Source organism: Adiantum capillus-veneris, chromosome 12, assembly GCF_014529385.1.
Source record: "Adiantum capillus-veneris isolate H3 chromosome 12, ASM1452938v2, whole genome shotgun sequence".
Taxonomy (NCBI): Eukaryota; Viridiplantae; Streptophyta; class Polypodiopsida; order Polypodiales; family Pteridaceae; genus Adiantum; species Adiantum capillus-veneris.
The window spans coordinates 156,119,608-156,145,442 of record NC_140942.1 but is presented as its reverse complement, the minus strand read 5'-3'; the positions used below and the strand labels follow the sequence as shown (position 1 = coordinate 156,145,442).

At 48.9% G+C, this 25,835-nt stretch overlaps 1 protein-coding gene and 1 pseudogene across 2 annotated transcripts in view; both read left to right on the top strand.

Moving 5' to 3' along the window:
• The window catches only part of URE (urease), a 225,361-nt gene that overhangs the window by 155,472 nt on the left and 44,054 nt on the right, over nt 1-25,835 (top strand). The gene's annotated exons all lie outside the window — the stretch shown is intronic.
• LOC147446732 (uncharacterized) lies at nt 1,522-2,617 on the top strand (annotated as a pseudogene).

Below are 25,835 nucleotides of genomic sequence, written 5' to 3'. Positions count from 1 at the left end.
GTTATTTATGAAATGATTCGCGTTTTATCTGCCACTTCTGAGAACCTCGAATTTATCAATGCTTTCTATTAATTTGGTCGTAGCTAAATCTTTAAGGTATCTGGGATAGTTTCCTAAGCGTTAAAACTCCCTCCTTATTTTTCTACCCTCGACTTTGTCTCTCCTCTCAACCCCCTCCCCTAGCCCTAATGCTCGCCCTAGCGCTTTCCCGTTCTCCTAGCCTCTACCCCTTACTCTTTCCCTCGCCTTAGTCTTGGCCTGCCTCACCCTTTCCCATCCCCTCACCCTCGCCCTAGCCCCAACCATACCCTTCCCCCTTTCCCCTCGCCCTCACCCTTTCCCATCCCCTCGCCCCTCCCCCCCTAGCCCCTGCCCTATCCCTCCCTCGCCCTCGCCCCTTATCCCCTATCCTCTCTCCCTTTCCCATCCCCTCGCCCCTCGCCCCTAGCGCTAGCTTTCACCTCCCCCAAACCCCCTTATCCCCTCGCCCCTCGCCCTAGCCCCTCTCGCCCTCGCCCTAACCCTCCCATCTCCTCGCCCCTCGCCCTAACCTTCCCCCTTTCCCCCTCGCCCCTCGCCCCTCGCCCTAAACTTCCCCTTTCCCCCTCGCCCTCGCCCTCGCCCTCGCCCTCTCCCATCCCCTCGCCCCCTCGCCCTCGCCCTTTCCATCCCCTCGCCCCTAGCCCCTTTCCCATGCCCCTTCCCTATCCCTCCCCTCGGCCCTCGCCCTGGCCCTAGCTTTCCCCCTCGCCCTCTCGACCTCGCCCCCTTACCCCTATCCCTCGCCCATTTCCCTCGCCCCTAGCCCCTCGCCCTAGCCCCCCTCACCCTCTCGCCCTCTCCTTGTTACTCCCCTCTCGCCTTGGTCCTCGCCCTTCAACCCCTCAAGCCCTCGCCCTTCCCCAACCTCGCCTCCTGGCTTGCGCAAAAAGCAATCAAGGCCAAAACAAAAACAAAAACCTAAAAAGCACATTTAAAAACTGGAAAGCGACTTTAGCTTCAACTTAAAAGTAAATCAGCCTCAACTTCTTCATATCAAAAGCGCCAAGAGTAATCTGGACTCCACATTCTTCCCATCACCAGGTGCCTCCGAAGCTCCTGTGCCCTGCTACTCCAATTTCTCACCGGAAGTCCCCGCACAGTTTAGTAAGATGGTTCGTACTCGGAATGGAGAAAAGCATCTGCAATCAGAGGAAGAGTCCTCTGCCTCTAGGGATAGCTCTGACAGTAAATCAGACTATACTCCTAGTTCAGAGCAGATTTCAGAGGAATCTTCAGAGGAAGATTCACCCCAGTCAGTCACTGCTGACAGAGTCACCACTCTCCAGTTGCCTCACCCATCTGGTGCCCTCTCCAAGGTACCTTTAATGATGATATATCATTTACAGGCTCCAAATCTAGCACTCAAGGATGTGTTCTCTCAACAGCAAATGATACACTTGGGTCTTCAAATTTTGGCTCAGGCCGATTTGTCCTGCAATATCTCTACTGCCAAGCTAACTTCCCTCTTGCTCACTTTTCCAAAGCTGAATGGTACTACACTTACAGTGGAAGATATCGGACAAGCTATGGGAATATTGACTGTGCTGGCCCCTCTACCCACAACAAAAACCTTCTCTAATCTCTCACCAGAAGAAACTGCAAATGCTTGTCAGGAACTTTTGCTAGACTCACATCCAGACTATCACAGGAGTCAGCAGCTGTATTCAGTGTTACAGTATTATTTTTTACTGCGCGCATCGGAAAGAACGGGGGTTCCATCTTCTCCGGGTTCTCCAGCAATATGCGATGCTTTTTTTTTTGTCTCTACCACTGTCTGCCGTATCCATTTCACCATCTGCTGTTAAAAGCGCTACAGGACAAGGCAAAGCGTTTTCGGACTCAGCGTAAAGGGAAAGCGGAAAGGTTCAATTGCTATGCAACCCCTATTATGTATTGGGTAGTGCAGATTATGCAGCAAAAGATAGATGCAAAAGCAATTCTCACCCTTCAAGATGATCCAAAAGAGCAAGACCGTTCCAAAATGGCCAAAGGGAAAGGCATCTTGCGCAAGAGGGCAAAGGTACAAAAAGATTCATCTGAGCAGCTAGCAACACTACCCTTCTCAGAATCACATGTCAAAATCTCTGACGTCCATACTACAACACCAACAGTGCGTATGTCTACTTCTGTGGCCACCTCAACTTTCACACCACCTCTTGTGAGTAGTGTTGCAGTCACTAAAACACAACCTCGAGTTGTGTCGCCAACACCACGTACTACTCTTAGTGCAGGGGCACCTAGGGATAATGCAGGGGCACCGAAGGATACTGCAGGGGCATCTAGCTCTGGGACACCTACATCTAACAAGCATGACATATTTGATACTTTTGCGCCTCAGGCCGACAGACTTTTAGAGGCGGACAGAAGAGCCATTTCGACGATTATTAATGTAGCCCTCTCATTGCAAGGTACCAACGGTCTGCATCGCGCTTGCTATGACGGTATGACAAGGGAAGTGCAGGCTCATCTTCAACGAGCGATGGATAGGGACAATTTCATTGCTATAGCTCAAGATCGCATAAGAATCTTAACTCAACAGGTAGTGGACCTCAAATATATTGTCCACACTCAGTAAAAACAGTTAAAAGAGGCAAATGATATGACCGTAGCAGTTCAGGATCTCTCTCCTTTGGTACATACACTGTGTCCCTCTTGTGCAAAATACCAAGCTGTAGCCATTTCACAGGCAGTTCCACCTACAACTACAACTACAACCCCGGTTTCTCCGCAAGTTCCTGCTATCGCAACACAGATACAGACACAGACGGACGTTTCCAAAGCACATTCAGGGGATTCTCAAACAGCAGAGAAAGAAAATCCTACCAATATAGAGTCTAAGCCAGCAGGATCGATCTCATCACAATTTCATGGTCCCTCTACGGCCTCCCCCTCCCAATCCCCATCCTTTCCTCAACACTTCTACGGCTTCCCTGGATTCCAACAACCTGTTCCACCCTTGTAGCCTGCCTAGTCTTTTCCTGGGTTTCCACCGGCTTCACCTACTCACCCTCACCCGTCTCACCCGACGCAGCCTGCTGCTCATGGGGTGGCTACTCCATACCCGATGTACCCTCCTCATGGCCACTACCCCTCACCATACACTTGGCCTCCATCTCCTTACCCACCTTACTATTAGCCTCCTCCATCATCCGACCACCGACAGTATATCGCCGATATTTCAGTTCTTCAGTTCCGCTCTCCGAGACGGGCAGCGGTCTTGTGGGGGGCAACCTGTAGCCTGCTACAATGTCACTTTCACTTTCACAGGATAGTTAGTTTACAGTTGGGCTTTGGTCAGTTGGTCTTTGGTCTGGTCGGTTCACACTAGACGGACTCGTTGGGTAGAGACACGTGGCAGGGTGGTCTAGTGGACATCGTGGTCAGGTCACCACCGCCACCCAGTGGGATAGACTTAGATGATGTTCTTTATGAGCCGTTGGTGGCTCTTGATGATTGTACATATGAGTAGTCGTTTTGGGCCGGTAGGATTATTTTGTACGTAGTCCTCTAGAGTGGGTCTTCACACAGAGCACGTCTTCACCATCCCGGCACATCTGAGCCTCGACACCCCATTGTACCTGTGAGTCCTGGGCTGGAGCTGAGTGTGCTGCCACGCCAGAGTCTGTATCAGTCTTTGAGATAGTCGAGTCACATGTTCTAGTCTGCTGTTGTGTCTTTGTGAGCTCTGTTGGCGTCTATTGTTTCCTTTCTGTTCAGTCTGTGTGAGGGAGATTCAATCTATTTGAGTGAGATTGTCACGCACATTGCACTGAGGACCACCCACTGTAGAGAGCACGACACATTATCCACGCTACAGTAATGTTGGCAATATTTCTATGAAAACAATCAACTTATATGGTTTTAGTAAACAAATTTTTGTTTTTAATCCTATCATGGTGGAACCATCATGCATTGTCAAGAAGTTCCCAGTACTGTCAAGAAGGTGCCAAGCCTCTGATTGTGAGAACATGGCCATTTTTCCCCCATAAATGACCCATTTTGAGGGTAAAGAACCCAAGTGATCTGTGAAAAATCCCTAATTCTATGGAGAATTTCTCTTGAGTTCAATTTCCATGCTGAATATCATTTTCCCAGTTGTCATGACCACCAACCACATCATTGATGGTTGCGACACCAGTTGCTATTTTGGACGGTGTTCGCCCCATTGAACTTTTTAGGCTAAACGAGTGTCCCACCCTGATGCACTTGACATATGTACATTATGAAACCAAAGTAGGCATGTTCTAAAGTGAGAAAGCATGCAACGATGCCACCTCCAGGGCAACGACTTCATGATAAGGTATGTACACGACTGCAACCGCAGAAACCTCTTTGGAGAGATCTTTAGCTTTTAACAGTGGCCTTCTTTTGGAAGAGGATCCATGCATTGGAGTTTGGTAGATTAACAAAAACTCTTAGACTTGGTTCTGTTTCACTTGACGGTGATTCTTTTACTTTAGAGAATCAAGAGACAAACCTAGATAGGGAGAGATGGAGAGATACCAACACCCTGACGTGACGGGCAGACCAATGGTGTCAAGGACCCTGACCTTGTTACAGAGTGATATTTGCTTTACATTGCAAAATAATGAGAGCATAGACTGAATGGCATACCTCCAATGAAGACATTAATCAAATGGTCAATTTCAGGCTCTGACGACTGTCCTCTAGAGAGAAGCTTCTCTTGGGAATGGAGCAGGTGATCTATAGGCAGATGTAGGTCTTTTTTGAGCCCCAAAAGCTGGCTGAAATCTGCGACTTAGGTTCCTCTTGGCTATTTTCAAAGGGGGTCCTTAGATGCTCCTTTCATGTCAGATCTGCAGCAAGCATCAGTGTGGCTGATCGAAAACACAGAGAATGGCAGAAAAAATACAAGGGTGTCAGGGGCATCTGGCTGCTCTTTGGGTGCAATCACCTGCACTAGCATTCTAGCATTAAAAATGCTCATAGTAGAGGGGCCCGGGCCACCTTGGCGCTGGGGGTATGGTTTGCCACCTGTCCCACCATACTTCACTAACTATGTCACTAGCTGCTACCTTTACCGGCGATAGTCTTTCTCTAATTGTTCCACCTAGATCTGTGCAATTGAATCTTCATGTAGCAGGAAAAGTGTGTCGTGCTCTCTCCAGTGGGTGCTCCTCAATGCAATGTGCAAGAAACTTCACTCTATTAAGATGAAAACACAATAGATCAATGTAACAAGCAAACTCAAAAGACAAAACAGCAGACTCTGAACTCAATGAAACTTGACTAACTCATGGAACCAGCACAAACTCTGGCTGGCAGCACTGTCAGCTCCAAGCCCAGGACTCGCAGGTACAATGGGGGTGTAGAGGCTCCAATTGTGCAGGGAGAGTGCAGATGTAAGGTGCTAGACTAAACACAGACTCGAGACCCATAAGATGTCTAAGATGCATACGACAACTAAACCCAATTGAGCATATATACAACCATAAAGAGCAGACAACGGGGGGGGGGGGGGGGGGGGGGGGGGGGGGGGGGGGGGGGGGGGGGGGGGGGGGAGGGGTTAGGGACGAGGTAGGAGGGTAGGGGTGAGTAGAGAGTGGGTAGGGGGTGGTGGGTAGGGGCGAGGCATGGCCAATTGTGTACACTTGAGATATCTGACCATCTTTAGTGTTATAACTTTGATGTTAGCCTGGGCATTTTGTAGCTCTTCTAGTGTACTTCAAATCCCTGGTAGTGTTCTTTTAAAAATTCACAAACAGCGTCTAGTGGATATGCTTAAGCTGACCTGTTCTATGATTTGAAAGAAACATGCGCTCGATGGCCCTTGCAAGAAACCCGCCATGCATATTCCAGACAGGAGGATCTGCGAGCCATACAATCACTGGTCATACCATAATTTTTTAAAGCCAATCTCTTTCACAGTCGGAGCTTAACTTTGCTATCAATTGAAAGTAGTCTAATCTCATCTTTTGGGACATAGGCCACAGAAAATACGAGTGTCTACTCAGCATCTTCAAGGTTTCAGTAGGAACCTGGTCTAGTTGGGTATTGTCAAAGTCACCCAAGTTGATCTCTTCTACCTTGTCTGGAGAGGGCACTGTTGAAGATTTTTGTATATGTGAAGAGGTTGCCGTTTCTTTTTCTTTTTTTTGAGAGAAGTGGAATTGAATTGAGGAGAGAACTGCAAAAAAAATACAATGAACCCACAGGTAAGGGGTGGGTTAGCCCTAAGGTTACCGTTTCTTGGAGCCTAGAGACATCATATGCTAGTGTTTGATCAGTATGGAAATCTGCATATGGGTCATGTAGCCATCCTTGGAAAGCTCGTCGAAGGGTAGTTCACCAAGCTTAGAGGTGAGCTTTGTTTTGGTCAGAGAGTCAGACACAGAAGAGGTTGGGGTTTGGGCGAACTCCTGTAGAGGAGATTTCTTACCTCTTCTACGTCCTTTATAGTCTCACCAAGCCCATGGGCTTCCATAGTGGGAGCATTTAAGTCATCAGCCTCTATGACCTTGACATTTGTTTTATTGCTAGGTGGCACACAGGGGCCAGCTACTGGAAGAACATTGGAAGATGGAGTATCCTCAGGTAGACATTGAATAGAGATCATATAACAAGGCATGGACTTGGTAGCACTCGAGCAGGTCCTCCTCTGATCCATCAGGTGGAGTGGGCTTTTCCAATTCAGGTCCATGGACAAGGAACTATGATGCAGCACTAGATCCATCCCCCCCCTTCAAGGTGCATTGGCTTCATTGGGGATCGAGGAGTATGAGTCCACATTGCATCATTTTCAAAATCATGTAGCACTTTAGTGTGCCGTAGCGATGGTCTACCGATGCACTCGAGTGTCCAAGGGCAAGAGCCCTAGTAACATGAACACCATGTGAGCACAAGGTGTCCCTCTAGAGGTGACCCAACGGGGGATTTGAACCCACAACCCGTCGGTTGAGAGGCCAAAGCCTTACCGTTAGACCAACTCTTTGGGGACGAAGGTGAAGTCTTATACCTGGAGAGGCACCTTGTCCACTATGCCGAGTGGGTAGACTGACCTCTGGTCAGCCAAAGTAACTATGAAAGGGGCAAGTCGGGTAGGCTGGAAACCTAATGCCAACATAATGAACATGGGCATCAGGTTGATGCCAGATCCACCATCCAATATCACACCTAAGAATTGCCCCTCAAAATGAACACAGTGAGATGAGGGCTTCTATAATCGCAACCATTAGAGTCATATATGATATCCTACACCACTACTGGGAGGTGCCTGTCACTAGGACCAGCTTCTGGGTATAGAGACTGAATAACTACAAGTGTTTCACTTCGAAAACCCTCATCTAGCCAAAGCATATCATAGAGCAACACTTTGTTAGAAAGTGTTCAAGATATACTGTAGGTTTTTCTATGTGTGTTAGCGCCTTATGTGGTACCTTGATCTATTGTAGGTTAGCTACTGCTTCCAAGAAGTTGGTCCGCCCTTGGCACTAGTGGATGGGTTGTCAGATGTTGGAGAGGTGTATTCACTAGTGAGACGAGTGGTGGAAGGGTTGAACTTGCTAGAAGACTGACATCGAGGGCTGCCCTCTGTGCCCAAGTGAGGACACGAGCGGGCTCCTCTACCTGCTGCGTCTTTTCTTGAGGGGCAACCACATGTGTAGAAGGTGGTAGCTGAGAGATTGTGCTAATTGCTATCAGATTGATCTTGGAAATGTGAATTCAAGTTTGCTTTGACTTGGGCTTGAAGACGTGGATGCGTGTTGTGTTGGGGAATCCTTACTATAGTGATCCTTAGCCTCAGGGCAATGTCGGCAAGGAGAAAACCCTTTTGGCAGAGGACATTTGCTTTGGTAATTCCCATATTCTTTGCATCTGTAGCACAAAATGGGCCAATTGGATGGACTAGTTGGGGGGTGAGGCGGTCTCTACTCCTGTTGCATGGAGGTGGATGCTAAGATGTAGAAGCTCTAAAGGCTGACGGAGTGTTAGCATGATAAAAGCTATAAGATGGAAAAACACTTTGCATACCGTGCATAGATTGCATAGGAGGGGGGTATTCAGCAAAGGGGGCATGTGATTTGGATGGCCATAGCGAGAAACCATGTTGGATGCAAGTGCCAACCCGTATTGAAGAGTAGGGACGAGGCTCTGTTGTAGTTGCCGCAATCCTTTCAGGTAGTAGCAATCTTTGTCTTCATGTCTAAACTTTTTCACAGAAGTGACAATAAGCCCAAAGGGGGCATTCTTGTGGAGAATGCCTTGGAGAGCGGCATGAGCTACACTAGGACATAGGCATAGACTCCTGTTGAGCCCGGAACTGTTCTAGCTCTCTCTCTTTTTTTCCGAGAAAAAGATCCTTCATTAGTTAATGAAACAGCCCATAGGGCTACAACCACCTCTGCAAGAGAGGGCTAAAACAAGCATGGTGGGGAGACTCTCCCAATGAAAAAACATCAAATGTACAAAGAGGCTAAATCAAGAGATAGGAGGAGGGAAAAGCCACACAGGTGGATGCTAGTGCCATCTGAGTACACCTTGGACCATGGTGTAAAAAGGCCGAGGACGCCAGACTCGAAAGAAAGCCTCTCTGTGCTCCCGCATGTGGTCGGAGCTCCCCTGTAGTCTCTCGAGTTGTCCTCTGAGAGTGTGGATCAGATCTAGCCAAAGATCGCGAACAGTCTCTGCTGGTGGCATAGGGCGAGCCCCAAAGATGCGGAAGCAACGGGCACGCCAGATGAACCAGAGTGTGAGGCCACTGATAAGCTCCCAAAACTCCTCTCTCTCACTGCACCACTCCTGTGGAGTAAGCTCCATGGCAGGCTCGAGTGTAGGTCCCCTCCCCTGCATCACTATCATCCTACTGGTGGAAGATAGCTCAAACTGAAGTGCCGGGCCCGTGAGGGTGGACCAAGCAGCTGCTCCCCAAGTGTACTGTTGAGCTGTGGAAAGAGCAGGCATCAGCCAAAGAACACGAAGCCACACCTGCTGTGCCAAAGGACAGTCCCAAAGACAGTGACGCTGACTGTCCGCAAGATGGTCACAAGCTGCACATGCGGCCGAGAGACCACTTTGCACTAGCCAGCTCCCAACTACTGTAGCTCTGTGTGCGACCAACCACTGAAACAAGGGGACTCGCCTCGACTGTCTGGAGTCCCACAACCTCTCCCAAAAGGCTGCCAAGAACTTAGCTGTGAGACCCTCCTGCCAATGAGGTGCTGCAGCAGGGCGAGCCTCTCTCTGTGTTGCCAGTATGTGACGTCCCAGTCGAACAGTGTACTGAAAGAAAGGGACACCTGGGTGGTCTGCAGAAGAGAAAGGGTCCCTCCAAAGCCACTCTTCAGGATCCCACTGTACTCGTGCCAGTGGACAACACTCCCAAGCCCACAGTCTCCAGTGTCCAGTCTCAAGAGCTGCTGGGTTAGGATCAGTGACACAAGTCCTCCCACAGATGCCCACCACTCAGATCCTCTGAAATCAGCACTCTACCACTTGCGGGGCCTCTACTGCAATCGCTGTAAGCGTCCCTCACCCTGTAACTCGAAAAAAAGGGAGGGAACAGTCTCTGAGCAAGCCCGGACTCAGATGAGAACCTCCAGGCGTGTGAAGGCTCATATCCACTTGGGTGCTACTGGCTCGAGAGGTGTGAGCCACTCAGCTGGAACTGCCTGTGAAATGTCCTGGCACATGCTCTGCACCCCTCTCATGCCCTGTAGCTAGAAACTCTGCAACTCCTCTGACAAGCCTGAAAACTCTAACCAGTCACCTAAAGAGGGTGTTGGACCCGCTGCCATGGGACCCCAGGAAACATGAGGCCGACTACCAACCAAGTGGCCTCTCTGAGTGCTAACCATGGGGTTCCAAACAAGGGGCTGTCGTAGGCGCTCCTCCATGCAAGTAGGCTGTCGCTGCTCCAGGCCTCGCCGCAAATGCTCCCAAGATCGAAGCAAACTCACAGCGAAGCAGTCCTCCAGTCTCCTGCTCAAACCAACTCTACGCATCTCTATCAAGATCCATCTGGTCAAAGGTCGCCAGGGGCCTCCAGCCTGAGGCACCCTAGCACGAAGCCGCTGTAGCAAGAACTCCTTCCAGGGCTCCTCACCTAGAAGAAGTCCTCTGACTATGAACTTCCCAAGAAGGGCTCTGCTCTGATGTGCTGGGTCAATGATCTCAAGCCCTCTCTGTGAACAAGGAAGAGTGATGACCTGTCAAGCCACTTTGCCTCGGGCTATCTGAGTGTCACGCCCTGACCAAAGGAAGTTCCTGATCAGCCTCTCTACCTGGCTGATACAAGAACTCGAGAAGATCCAGCAAGAAGTGGTGTACCACATAGTCGCCAACAACACCTGGTTGGCCACTACTACTCTGCTAGCCAAAGAAAGTCGTGCTTAGCTCCAGTGTTACAACTTCCTCCTGATAGACAGGAGGAGGGGAGCAATCTGCTGCTCGGGAGACAAGTCCAGACCAACCTGACAACCCAAGTACCGAACTGCAGTCCCTGGGGAAATCCACCTAAAACCCTCACCTGGCATCCAATCAGGCACATGAGCACTACCAACCGAGAAAGCCACTGTCTTTCTCCAGTTGATCAGTGCACCAGGTGCTCAACAGAAGGTCTCAAGAGCCTGCTCACACCTGTGAAGGTTGGCCTCCTGGCCATCCAAGTACAAGGCTGAGTCGTCAGTAAACTCAGCGTCCAGTAGCTCATCTCCCCGAATAGGAAGTGCTAGGCCCCGCAAACCAACCTCCTGCGACACCAAAAACCTGCTCATCGCCTCAGCAGAGAACAAAAAGAGGAAGGGGGCAAGACGGCAGCCTTGTCTGACCGAATGTGTGAGCATGAAACGATTGCCTCTACCTCCTGACAAAAGTACCTGACTGTGTGCTCGTCTATACAAAGCTAACACCACTCTGATCCAAGCATCTGAGAAGCCCATCCTGTGTAGAGTGCCCTCCAGACACAAAGCTAGAGTGTTGCCACACATCCGAAACCCTCAGAGTCATACAAAACTTCTCCCAAGCTGCTAGCTCAACTCCCTGCCCAGTAGCGTGGCTACCACCAATCCTTTCAGAAGGGTCCTCGAACATGTTGAAGTCACCCCCAATGCACCATTGCTCTGCTTGCGGCAGAGATTCTGTGATCAAAACTCTGCTCGTGCACTCGCCACATTGGGCGCATATATGTTCAAGAAGCCCACAAGGCAACCCTGAACCTGCATAGTGATCCATTGAGCCCTGCGTGGCACAATAATCCCTCTGCCCACAATGGCGTGCTGTAGAGACTCTACAATAGTCATACATACCCCACCCTGGATGCCTCCAGGTCCAAAAGCAGCTGACCAAAAAGTTTCATAGCGACCACGCAAAATCTAATCACAACGCCGAATGCGGCTCTCACAAAGATGATGCTCATGCGGCATATTAATGTCAATCTCACCACCCACAAGGCATCTCTGCAGCTCCTGACGCAGCCGACTCCTCTGTCGCTGAAACTGGGGCCCTCCTAATCCCTACACATTCCATGAGATGATCCTCATGGAGTTAGTGAGAGAAAACAGATGCTGCAACAGCAGCCAACCTCGCTATCTTTGAGGCCGGTCTGGATGGGGAGTAATCCGCATCTGAACGACCTCTAGACAAGCACACAAGAAGTGACTGTCCCACCCAGGCCCAAGCCGAGCGTGCAGCCCGAAGGGCTACATCCTCTGTCCAAGAATCCTCGTGCACAAAAACATAACACGGAGGGCATTGAGTGTCAGCAAACAAGTACACCACAATGTGCCTGCAACCCGCTGCATCTGGAGGTGTCACGCTAAACTTGGCAAGAGGCAAAAGTGTCTGCACCACATCTTTCATTGCTAAGTCCCTTGTGTGATGCGAGAACTCAATAGCCTGGGTCTGGAGCCAGTCCAGGATTGTGTGCTAAGTCCACTCCGTGGTATCCCTACCACACAACGGAAAAGAGAAACCCACCTCTGTGTCCAGGCCCTCACTACCTCTAGCTGCAAGAAAGAGGATGTGGACTCGAAAGCTGGCCTCCTCCAAGTCGGAAGAGGAATCACCCAGAAACCGAGTGAAGCTGTAATTGAAGAAATCCCGACGTTTGCGAATGTTGAAGCTGGTCAGACCTCTGGGGATCGCTGTAAAGGGAGAAGTGAGCACCCAAAAAGGTGGCCTCATGTGGGGCTGTCCCTCACAAGCCACACGGCTTGTAGCGAAAGCACTACCAAGAGAACGCTCGCGGAAAAAGCGTGGCCAGTACTGTGTGTCTGAGGAGTGGCGGAGGGGTCCGGAGACGAGGCTGTGGGCCCCATTGAGGAGAGGGGAGGGGCGGGGGGGTAAAGGTGGAGGTGGGGGGGGGGGGGGGGGGGGGGGGGGGAAGGAGGCGGGGGAGGCGGGCGGCGGCAGCGGCTGAGGGAGGAGGAGGCAGTTGTAGAGGAACAGAAGTGGACGGGGGCGGCAGGTCGGCCACCAGGAGGAGCAGTGGGGTGAGCTCTCCCTGACGGCGGCGGCCATGCACCTGCTGCCAACCATCAGTTGGCTGGCTGGTCACTGGTCTCTGTCGAAGTACCAGCCTGTGTATCCTGTGTACCTGGCTGCTTGGCATGCTCAGCCTTGGGTGGCTGCGCATGTGCTGTGGGTCGAGGTCTCCTGCGAGGACAAGCCTTTGCCATATGGCCCATCTGTCTGCAAATGAAACACTGGTTTAGGAGACCCGAATACTCCACACTCTGTTTGATCCATCCCCCACTCACCCTAGGCAGCACTATCACCTTGGGGAAGGAGTGTGTCACGAACAAGAACCCGCACAGTAGGTAGACCTGTGGCCTTGGCCACAACTAAAGCTGCCGTGCGTGGAGACTCCAAAACTATCCCGAGCATGGAACCAATCCTAGGTAGGAGGCGATGGTACTCTTGCCTCAGGCCTGGGAAGCAAACCGAATCGGCAAGTCTGCTTCCTCCTCGAGCACATCTGTAGTAGGGGCAAAACCGTGATGCCAATGTCAAAAGTAAGCTCGAGCTGCTCTGATGCCGAGAGGGCTCATCGAAATCACCTTGGTCGCCATATCTGCAGATTCAAACTCGACCTGGTAGTACCCTCTCCCGAGGATCTGGACATCTGTGATCTTGCCCACATCGGAGAGAAGACGGGCCTGCAGTAAATCCCAAACTTCGCCCCGACTGGGCCGAGTGCCAATGATTTTAGAGATAACCGAAGTGGCTTGCAAGCGCTCCACTTCGGCCATCAAGCTCGCTTGCTCTTCTGGCGAAAGAGCAAGTTGAAGGGTCGGCTCCGCGGTGTTGGGCGAGGGGGCTTCTATGGAGTCCCTTTGAGGTGGAGCAGAGGCCACCATTCTGTGTCTGTTGCTGAAAGGATAGGGTCGTGGGTGTCGAGGCGAATGCCAGCAAGCTGAAAAAGCAGCCTACAAGCAGGTAGAAGGCGAAAAAAGAGGGAGATAGGGGGCCGGGGGGGGGGGGGGGGTAAGAGGGCTGAGGCCAGGGGGCGGGTAGGTGTAGCGTCGGCAAATGGGGGCACGGGGGCTGGCTGGACCAACGGAGAGTAGCGCGTTGGAGGGCTGGACAGCTGCAGGTAGGGCAGCGGGCAGCGGGCAGGGGAATGCGCAGTGTGAGGGAGGAGGGGGGAGGCGGTCGCGATGGCGAGGGAGTTGCGTGCGCGGGGGGGGGGGGGGGGGGTGGGGGTGGGGGCGGCGAGTCGTTGTAAACTCTGAACACCGTTCTAACTCTCTCTTGATTTGGTCCAAAGATTCTTGATGTGGGGACTTCTCCTGGCGAAGAGATAAGAACTTCTCCTCTTGAAAAGCTCGTTGTAATTTCAGTGCTTTGTGTTCCCTGCATATAGAAATAGAGGCACTTTCCATAAGAACCGAGGAAGTCTCTATTTGAGGGAGGTCCTTGAATAGCCTCCTTGCCCCTTCTATCCCGGTAGCGGCAACGACAAAATTGCTCCAGAGTTGCTTCAGGTCAGAGAGTCTCTCGTAACTTAGGTTGAGATGTCTTGGAGAAAACCTTCTCCACCCACTTCTTCACCATGAATTCTCTTGGTTGCTTGGGAAGCTTGGAAACTAAGACTTCGTTCTAGTCATGAGTTCTAGGAATGTCTCCTCAAGTTGGAGAACCAAGTTTTCCAACTCATCCAAGACTTTCTCTTGAAAATCACCTGGTCTGAAAGCTTCATAGATTTGTCGCCTTAGAGTTGCCTAATTTGTAAAGTGGTTTTTAGCAAACTGACTAATACCATTTATCTGCTAATCCATCCAAGGTTGACGGGAAGAGCACTAGGTAGGCATATTCTCTGTTGAGGCCACGACCTCTGTTGAGGGATACAAATCTCCTAGCATGGTCGCTTGCATGCTCTGTGGAGAGTCCCTTGAAAGTCAGAAACTTTATGTTCACCTTCGCCAGTATGCTTGTCAGCTCCTCCATTACTGTCTGCTCAAGAGCCTGTTGTTGTAACACAAGTGGTGGACAGTGTACTAGGGAAGGTGACGGGGGTGGTGAGGAGTGGTTAGGAAGATGCCAAAGAGGGTAGAGGGAGCGGGGGTGGAGAACTTCTACTCAACAAGAAAGGTTGGCACTTTCTGTGGTAATACTACAGAGGACTCCGTAGCGGGCTTTGTCGATCTTTAGATTGCACTGTATGTGTCGTGCACTAGATAGAGACCCACTCAAGCTCTGGGCACAAAGAAACTTGAACTTGCTGGACAATCCAGACCCATTGGACCAAACTCGACTAGACCATGCTAGACTGGACTAGACCAGTTAGACCAAGCTGGATGAAGGCGAATGTGGACCAAACCAGGCTAGACCAGACGAGTCAAACTAACAGACAAGGCCAAGTGAGAGACTAAAGTGTAAAGTGTGAGCTTTGTCCTAGATTATGAGTCAAAGAGACTCACTTGTGTGCATCATGTTTCTCTTTCATCCACCCTAGCTAGCACGATCCCATTCCCATCAAGTGGTATCAAAGCTTTAGCCAGGCTTGTTGTTATGCATTAGTGTGTTAGTGATTAGCATCTCCATTAGATTGATTAGCATTTCTTGATTACCGAGGTGTAGGCTGTCCAGCTACAGGGCATGAGAGGGGTGCAGAGCATGTGTCAGGACATCTCAGAGTCAGTTCCAGCTGAGTGGCTCACGCCTCTCGAGCCAGTAGCACCCCGGTGGATGGGAGCCTTCACACGACTGGAGGTTCTCATTTCAGTCAGGGCTTGCTCACAGATTGTCCTAGCCCTGTTCTTCGAGCTTGAGGGTGGGGGACGATTACAGCGAGTTGCAGTAGAGGCCCCGCAGGTAGCAAAGTGTTGTTTCCAGAGGATCCGAGTTGTGGGCATCTGTGGGAGGACTTGCGTCATAGACCCTGACCCAGCAGCTCTTGAGACTGGACATTGGAGGCTATGGGCTTGGGAGTGTTGTCCACTGGCACGAGTACAGTGGGATCCTGGTGAGTGGCTATGGAGGGACCCCTTCTCTTCTGCAGACCGCCCAGGAGTCCCCTTCTTTCAGTACACTGTTCGGCTTGGACGTCATATACTTGCAGCACAGAGAGAGGCCCGCCCCGCTGCAACACGTCATTGGCAGGAGGAGGGCCTCACAGTTGAGTTCTTGGCAGCTTTTTGGCAGAGGCTGTGGGACTCCAGACAGCCGAGGCGCGTCACTTTGTTCCAGTGGCTGATTGCACACAGAGCCACAGCAGTAGGGAGCTGGCTTGTGCATAGTGGTTTCTCGGCCGCATGTGTAGCCTGTGACCAGTTGGTGGAGAGTCAGCGTCACTGTCTGTGGGACTGTCCCTCGGCCCACCAAGTGTGGCTACGTGTTCTTCGGCTGATGCCTGCCCTCTCCACGGCTCGACAGTACACCTGGGGGGCAACGGCTTGGTCCACCCTCACGGGCCCAACACTTCAGCTTGAGCTATCTTCCACCAGCATGATGATAGTGATACAGGGGGGGCGACCTACACTCCAGCCTGCTACAGAGCTTACTCCACAGGAGTGGTGCAGTGAGAGAGAGGAGTGTTGGGAGCTCATCAGCGGCCTAGCTCTCTGGTTCATCTGGCGGGCCCGCTGTTTCCGCATCTTTGAGGCTCGTCCTGTGCCACCAGCAGAGACTGTTCGTGACTTTTGTCTAGAGCTGATCCATACTCTCAGAGGACAGCTTGAGGGACTACAAGGCAGCTCCGACCGCATGCGAGAGCGCCGCGAGGCTTTTCTTCGACTCTGGCGCCCTGGGCCTTTCTACACCATAGTCTAGGGGGTGCTCAGATGGCACTACTGTCCACCTGTGTGGCTCTTCCCTCCTCCCATCTCTTGATTTAGCCTCATTGTATATATGTTGTTTTTTCATTGGGAGAGTCTCCCCATCATGCTTGTTGTAGCCCTCTCTCGCAGAGGTGGATGTAGCCCTATGGGCAGTTTTCATTAACTAATAGAAGGATCTATTTCTCGGAAAAAAAAAAAAAAGTAACGTCATTGCAGAGACTCTTCGCCGTGCGATGTGGATTGTGAGATCAAGGCTCTTGATGGAGATCTTGATTTTATGGTCCGGATTGAGCCAAGTGGCTCAATACCCTCGCCTTATTTGAAAAAAGGAGCTTTGGCTAACCAAGTAACAAGCATTCAAAGAAAGCTTTCAATTCAAGCATCCAAATCAAAGGACACTTTGTGAAGAGGAGCTTCACTCCAAGGGACGAGGAGCTTCACAAAATCACAGGAATCTCTCTCTCTCTCTCTCTCTCTCTCTCTCTCTCTCTCTCTCTCTCTCTCTCTCTCTCTGTGTGTGTGTGTGTGGTCTCATAGGTCACTTTGGCCTTTTGAAGACATTAATATAACATTTCATTTCTCTCTGCGGCCTTGGGAGGGTTGGAGAGGATGTGTGCACAAGTGCAATTTCAGGAATCACGAACAAAACTTTGGCTCTTTGATACTATGGTGGCTTCGGCTATGCTTTATGGGGTCCAGATTTGGGGACCATCTGTGGATCAGGATAATTGGAAGTCAATGGAGAGACCTTTGGTATCTATGATTTCCCGAATGATTAGAGCCAAGGCCTCCGTACCACACGCGATTACCCGAGCGGAACTAGCTGCCCCTCCGATAGAATTGAAGCTCTTACCAGATCAGTGTCCTTTATACATGGTTTGTGGGATACAAATAATTGCCGATATACTAGACTGGCCCTCAAATCCTCTCGACAATTAGCAATGAAAGGGGATACATCATGCTGGTATGCGCAACTGTCCTCGTGGTTTCATAGACACGGGTTCAATATGGAAAGATTACCCCCCTTCCAATACTCTCTTGAGGCTCCATCACTCGCAATTACAGGAACGGAGATTAATAAAATCATCCATCAGGATCTTATACAGTTGGATACTAAGAGGACATGGGTAGACCCTACACAAGAAATGGGCACGAAGATGGCCGACTACAAAGAAAACTTCCTACAGCTATCTGAAGATGGATTTTTGATTCGCCCGAGCTACATGGATACCCACCTGTCTCATGGTTTGAGATGTGCTATTGGTCAGATTCTTACATCCTCACACCAGCTGGAAATTGAATTTGGCAGATTTAGGAGAATCCCACTTGAGAGCAGAATTTGCAAGTTATGCGGAATGGAGCCGGAGACAGAATTACACTATATATACCATTGCACCGTATACTACCATTGCCTATTTAAAGAAGGCTTTGGACCTCTAGATAGAGTCATGCAATACCAAGATCAAAGATGCTTAGGCTTGTACCTACTGGAACTACATCGGCACAGGGATAATCTAATGAGATGACAAAGAGCACTACAGCCTCAGAGGCAGATCACAGATTTCTTCGGATCGAGAGAAGCAGGAGTGGAAGGAGAAGCAAGAGGCCATCAGCCAGCACAAAGGAGTACCCACATTCATACCAAAGGCACCCTCATTGACAGGGCGATTGAGCTTAGGAAATCGAGACGACCACGACCGAGACACTTCACCGGAGGAGACTACAACAAAGGATTAGAAGCATTCTAGCCAGACACCCAGAATGCTCCTAAGAAGTTTATTTAATACTTTGTATTTAGTTTTTCACATTTATTTTCACACTCACACTTTTCACACTTAGTACTTTAGTACTAAGGTACGCAGGCATTGTAACAGATTCACCACTTTTGTATCAGTTTGGTCTCATAGGTCATTCTGGCCTTTTGAAGACGTTAATATAACATTTCATTTCATCTCTCTCTCTCTCTCTCTCTCTCTCTCTCTCTCTCTCTCTCTCTTGCATTTGTCTTCAAAAGGCCAGAATGTCTTTCATTTGTTTCATTTGTCTTTCCGATAGACGGATGACATACACACCATGTACATTTGATTTGTCTCATAGGCCGATTTCGGCCTGACATAGACGTTAAAAATCTTTCTTTCTTTCTCTCTCTCTCTCTCTCTCTCTCTCTCTCTCTCTCTCTCTCTCTCTCTCTCTCTCTCTCGCAATAAAGCCTGAAATTTTGCAACCAAGCACAACCGCTTTTTGCAAATAAATATCATTTTTCTTAGTTGTGCACTTGTAAAGAGGTAGACACTGGCTAGGAGAGTCTCCTAAGCTAAGACCCCTATATTAGCACAATGGAAGAGAAAGGGCTTAGGAAATTTGACGGCAAGGGCTTTCACACTTGGCAAACCAAGTTAAAAGGCTACTTAATGAAAAAGCAGTTGTAGGGACTAGTCAAGCCAAGGCTCACTGATCCGACATCTACTGCTGGTGCACAAGTACTAGCACGAGCTATCATTGCACAAAATCAAGCCAAGGACAAGCAGGCGTTAGGAATCATAAGCACTGCACTACATGACAATTACGTACACTTTACTGATGATTGTGATAAATCATCAGCTGTATGGGAAGCACTGAAAAAAACTTTGGAGCTAGGAAAAAGAAGAGCAAAGTGAGCTTAAAGAAGGATCTATACAAATTAAAAATGGTACATAGCAAAGATATTGCAAGCTTGGTCAATCGCCTTAAAAGCATGACCACACAACTAGCTTATGTAAACAGTGCAGTACCAGAGGAGGACAAAATTACAGTTCTTCTAGCAGCCTTACCACCTAGCTTTGACCAGATCATGACCATCATTGAAGAAGGATCCGACACCAGATTTCCAAGTTGTAATCAACTCTTTAATGTTTGAAGAGAAGAAGCAAGGGAGGAATGCTACTTCAAGGGGAGAAGCTTTTGCAGTTAGCTCTAGTAACAAAATATTTCAAGTGTGGCAAAGAAGGGCACATAGTGAAGGAGTGTCTAGCATCGGAAACTTGCAGCATTTGCGGGAAGAAGGGTCACCTTCCTTCCAAGTGTTTCAAAAAGGACAGAGGAAGCACCAACAAAAATCCAAGGCCCAAAGTATATTTGGCAGAAGAATACAAAGATGAAGATGAAGAAGACGGCGGCAATAGCCTAATAGTCCACGACGACATTCTCTAGCTTTCGTTTTGGCATTTCCCCTTCAGTTGTATTTTGTTTGGAGATAGCTTGGACTAGCTTAGTCTTAGTTTTATACATTTGTTTGAGAGGAGGTGTTGAGTGTCTCTTGGATTAGAGATAGTTTGTCCCCTGGATTGGGGATGGGCTCCTGGATTGGAGATGTTCTTTTTTGCTCTTGGATTGGAGTGTGCCAGAGATGTAAGTTTCTTTTTAGTCCAAACCTCAAGGGGAGGATTGTAAATTGTGAGCTTTGTCCTAGAATATGAGTCAAGGAGAGAAGAGAAGGAATTATCCCACATGCAAGGTTGTAGAGCTACTTAAAGCTCATTTCATGAATGAATAAATCAATTCCATTTTTCATTACATCTCCCTTGTTTGTGGTGAGCTTGTGATGGCTTAGCAAATACTCAAGATCGTGTTTATGAGTCCAAGTTTATTGATCTTGAAACCTAATTCGCTTAAGTGATGATCTAGCCAACACACACTCACTTGTGTGCAACATGTTTCTCTTTCATCCACCCTAGCTAGCACGATCGCATTCCCATCATAAACTAGCTAGCTTCTCGACCATGTACGCTTAACGGAGTGAGACTTAAGGTGGTGAAGTCCCACCAACAAGCGTGCCAAACATGAGAGCACTTATAGCAGGAAAATTTTATCGTGCTCTCTATTGTGGGTGCTCCTCAGTGTAATGTGCAAGAAACCTCACTCCATGTAGCGGAGATAATGTGTCATGCCCTCTATAGTGGGTGCTTCTCAGTGCAATGTGCGTGAGATCTCACTCCATAGAATGCAAACACAAATGATAATGAACAACAGAGCAACAACAGTACGACTCAGCAGAACCTGAACATGAACAACATGAACATCGACAAACTCAAAGAAACCAATACAGACTCTGGCATGGCAACTCACTCAGCTCCAACCCAGATCTCATAGGTACAATGGGGGTGTCGAGGCTGAATTGTGCAGGGATGGTGCAGATGTGCTATGTACAACTCAAGATGATAGACTCTAGAGGGCTGACCACACAAAAGTAGATCATCCCATAAAACCCAAACAGCTACGGATATATACAACCATAAAGAGCCACCAACGGCTCACAAATATCTAATCCAGCTAAGACTATCTCAAAACTGTGGTTGTGGTAGTCGGACCCCGTGCCCGCTAGAGCACCCGTATGCCAACCACGTGTCACAACCCAGAGTCTAGTGTGGACTGAGCCCAACTGCAACTAATTGTCTGTCCAGTGCTTGCGACACTGTAGCCCTGCTATACAGGTGTCCTGCCACAAACCACTCATCGTGCCGGTGAGAGTAACACTATGATGCGAAGAGAACAGAGAATATAGGAGAAGAGGCAACTGCAGACACTGCAGATAGTCACTGTGGTAGGAGTGAAAATGGAAGAAGTAGGGAGAGGAACACACGCTGTACAAGCCACAGCTGAAACATGCATAGTGTGATCCTAAACACCCGAGCATACCCCAGAACAAGTAGCGGGAGTATACAAGGGGTGCCATATGGGGTGCTTCACCCGAAGCTGCTGGCTTTCAGATATTGGTAGCGATGTTAGAGATTCTATTGTGTCCTTCACCACTCAGCCCTCTTCTTCTTCTTCTTCTGAAGTAAACTTGTTGTATGGGCAATAGATTTACCTTTTGCTTTGGAGTGCGTAATCTGCATCTCGACATCCACATCCACAGGGCTTACATGTATGTTAATAACCCAAGCCAACATAGGAGCTGCAAAGCACTGAAAGCTAGACTGTATCAACTGTACTTGTGCTCGAAACCTCTTAGCCCGGGATTGTAAAGATGTGTAAAGAATTTGATGGAAACCACACGGAATAGTGTGGATTAGGCAATAGAGGCCGTCACAATGAGAGAACAACGTAGGTACATCGCATCTGTCCTTACTTTAGCATCTCTGACAGGAAAGTAGTACTTGAATATAGCCAAAAGCTTTTTATTCCTTGCATAGTCGGGGTGATCAATACTCAGTAGTTCCTAACATGCCTGAATGGTCGCATCTTTGGAAAGTTGCAAGTTCTAGTGGCTGTTTTTACTGAGGGAAAGTTTGTCATCCGCAAGGCATGACCAATGCGTGTAGCTGTAAGTGTGTGACCGCGTACCTTGGGGAAAAGCTTTAGAACCTTATGGACCATATCCACAGGAACATTCTTAGGTAGATCTGCATCCACCTAAGCTGTAAGACCTAGCGTTTGTAGTTGATCTCTGGATAGAACTTGCCCAAGTGATGGATGAGGCGGCTGTAGGTGAAAATTCAATTTGGTGTGACTTTTTGATGTCTCAGGCCTCCTGATCCGATGGCTGAGCACATGAGTGTTAGTCCTCTTTTTATTTTTAGGACGTTCATTCTGATCACTAGAAGGGTCCAACTCCGACTACGACTCCAAGGACTCTGTAGATGCTTTGCAACTGTCATCACCGGCATCGCTTGAAGACATATCTGTCAGGCCATGGCTGGTGTGTTCTGCACCTTCCTCAACAGAACTTTCAGATCTATCAGACAAAGGCCTCTAGTGCAAGGTCCTTTAGGCTTTTACGCACCTACTTGCTTCTTCCAGCCATAGGCAGTAGGGAGTCTCTGTATTCTCAAGTGTTGGTCTAGTCACTACCAACGCGAACAAGCGTACAGTCACAGTAGATGAAATTTGACAAAAGCATACATCGACATATCTGATACATCAACATATGTTGTACTGTATCCTTGGAAGCATTTCCGCAAAGCAAAACTTTTCACAAGAGCATACATAGCTGAACGAGATTCTCTTATGCAGTACGCAGGTCAATTTGTCTCAATTTGTCCCTGTAGAGGAAGCTGGTCACTACCAATGTGTTGTGTGTGACGAAAGACTGATATTGACAGTGACGATCCACAGGTTTCTGACTAGCAACATGGGAACGTATTGCAAGTGAGGCTAGGGAAGGTGCGAGGTGTAGATAGGGTGAACGGTGGGTAGGGTCGATGGCGGTTTTCTATGCCGAAAAGGGTAGAGAGGCAAGGGGGTTGGGTTGGGCTGGGCCGAAAAGGGAAGAGAGGGTTGAGGGGAGAGTAGGTTGGGGTCGAGGAGGGTTAGGTAGGGGCGATGCCAAGAGGATAGGGGCAAGGGCTAGAGGGACGAAGGAGGTCTGTTGAGGGGCGAGACCAACAGGGTAGGGACGAGCGTGGGTGGTGAGGGGCGAGAGGATGAGGGTAGGGACGAGAGAGAGTAGGGAGGGGCGAGGGGGACAGGGTAGGGGCGAGGGGGACAGGGTAGGGGCGAGGGTTGAGGGTAGGGTAGGGGCGAAGGTTGAGGGTAGAGGCGAGAGGGGCAGGTTATGGGCGAGAGAGAGGGTAGGGAGGGGCAAGGGAAACTATAAAGGGCTAGAGGTTGAGGGTAAGTAGTGGAGAGGGATTCTGCAACTGGAGACTCGGACTGTGAAAATCATGAAGTAGAAGGTTGCAATATTAAAAAAAAATTCAGCTCCAATAGATGTGAGTTACACACAAACTCTACAAACTGTAGAAGAACCCTGCCTATTTCGGGTTGAAGTGCTTTTGAAAATCATTCAATAAGAAGGAAAGGAAATATAGGGGAAGAGATGGTCTTGAATACGCAATTAGGAAAAGAAGAGTAATACAACAACTTGGCAAACTCCAATTAAATATTCAATTGAACAGATCGAGACCTCATTGTACTCAATAAAGGGATTGATGCCACTAACCAAATAGAAATGGTTTAATGAAAGAATCCACTTTATTCATTCAACATAGCAGGATTTCATTGAAAAAACTTGGGGAACAGAAGAAGATACAGGCTAGAAGAACAGTGTGTAAGAGTGAATGACCAAGATGAAGGTGAAGAAAGATTGTGATAAGGCAAATGATAGAAGTGAGCAGGATGGTAGAGAGCGCAAGGAGTAGGCACACTCGTGACCTGCAGGTTAAAATACTAGTTTGAGAGACCACAACTTCTGGCCTATGGTGAAGGGTAGTAGCATTTAATCCTGGAGCCATTTACCAACAGCAAAGAAACTTCTTCCAGAGTCACTAACTGTATTGTCCCCTGTGGTAGAATCTCCTGTACTATGAATGGTCCTTGCCAAGCTGGGACCAGCTTCTTTGCTTTTTTTTCTGATATTGAGCCTGATACAGTAGTGCCACTGAGCCTTGCATAATTTTTGTCTTTTGGAGATGGCGATCATGCCATGCCTTGCGACGAAGTCGCTCTACTTCAAGATCCTGAGAAGCCAAACTGCGGCTTTCTTCCAATAGGGCGAGATGAGAGATAGAGGCAGACCCCAAACCCCCATTGGCACACAGACTGCCTACTCATCGAGATCCTGAGTTGAATTCGAAAGGTGCTATTGCTTCCAAACTGAAGGCTAACTGAAATGGGGTGTGATTGGTTGTGGCTTTGAAGGAAGTGCGGTTATGCCCAAAGGGTGTCGTGGATAGCTTGAGCGCAAGACGCCGGATGGAGATGACATGCTTTCCAGAGAAGGGCTATCAGAACCTTGTTGGTGCTCTCGGCCTTTGCTCTAGGGTAATAGGAACAAGAATTACGATGAAAAATCTTGTAGTTAGCGAGCAAGGTTGAAATCATTTCATTAACAAAGTGACTGTCCCTATCACTGGTGATCTCCAATGGACATCCAAACGTGCACAAAAAATTTTCATATAGAAACTTGGCTATAGTTATCGCGAGTACCTCTTCCCACTTGGTTGCATAATCTATAGCCACCAGCAGATACTTCTGGTTACCTGGTTGGGCCGGGGAAGCAATTGGATCCCACAAAATCCATGCCCCATCTCTCAAAGGGCAGCCATGCCATAGAGACCTGCAAAGGACAAGTGGACTGCTTGCTTGGTTTAGGTCCACAACGCTGACACACATTACTGACTTTCACATAGGCGATTTCATCCCGAAAAACATAGGGCCTCCATAGACCACTTTGTAGAATCTTCTGGGCAGTGATATGACCACCATATTATATGCTCAATTTCATGAGGGGAGACACACCGCCTTAGAACACCATCTGGTCCTGACTTGTAGAGCTGGCCTCCAATCAGAGTGAATGGCCTAGACTTTAACAACAATCTTCTCTTCTGCAGTGGAGATGCATTCTCTTGGTACAGGCTAGTAGATAGCAAATGCAAGACATCACGGTACCATTCCGGAGTGGTATCCACCTTAAAGAAATTGCTATCGGGAAAGTCATCCTCAACCCGAGTTTGGATGCAAGATAGGTGGTCAGTCATGACATGATGTTTTCCGGGTTGTAGTACCACTTCGAAATCAAACTCTTGAGATAAGAGTAGACACCGCCATACTCGACCTGCAACTTGCGGCTTATTAAGCAGATAGCAGAGGGCATGGTGATCAGTAATAATAGTGAAGTGGACCCCTAATAAATAATGGCAAATTTTTTGTAGAGCATACACGATAGCAAACCTTCCCTTTCTGTGGTGCTATAGTTCCGCTCTGCTTTGGTGAGCAATTGACTTGCATAGTGAATAGGGCGATCCAGGTTGAACTCTTTACTAGGCTGAGTCATGTAATTTGGATGGCCATAGGGGGAAACCATATTGGATGTTGGTGCTAGCTCTTGTTGGAGAGAAGGACCGAGACTTTGTTGTATTTGCCGCAATCCCTTCATATAGTAGCAATCCTAGTCTTCATGTCCAGACTTTTCCCAGAAGTGTCAATAAGCACGAAGGGGACAATCTTGTGGAGGGTGTCGTGGAAAGCCGCATGAGCTGCACCATACCATAGCCTTAGTCTCCTATTGAGAGCTAAGCTCTTCTAGCTCCCTCTTGATTTGATCCAAAGCCTCATGATTTGGGGGCTTCTCCTGTCTAAGAGAGGTAGCAGCCACAACAAACTCCTCTAGGCTGGCGTCAGGTCGGAGATTCTCTTTGAGTTTTTGCTGAGAAGTCTTTGGAAGAGCCTTCTCTAGCCATTTCTTCACCATAAACTCACCTGGTTGGTGAGGAAGCTTGGCGATCCGAGACTTTTTTCGGGTCATGAGTTCTGCAAAAGTCTCTTTGGGCTGAAGCATCAGGTTGGCCAACTCATCGAGAACCTTTTCTTGGAAGTCGCCTAGTCTGAAAGCTTCACAAAATTGTTGTCTTAATGTGGCCCAAGTAGTAAAGTGGTTCTCTGCAAACTGACTGTACCACTTGTCTGCTAATCCATCCAAGGTAGATAGGAAGAGTACTAAGTAGGCATCTTCTCGGTTGAGGCCACGACCTCTCCAGAGAGAAACAAACCTCCGGGCATGGTCGTCAGCATCCTCTGTGGAGAGACCCTTGACAGTCGGAAACTTAATGTTCACCTTAGCTAGAACGCTTGTGAGCT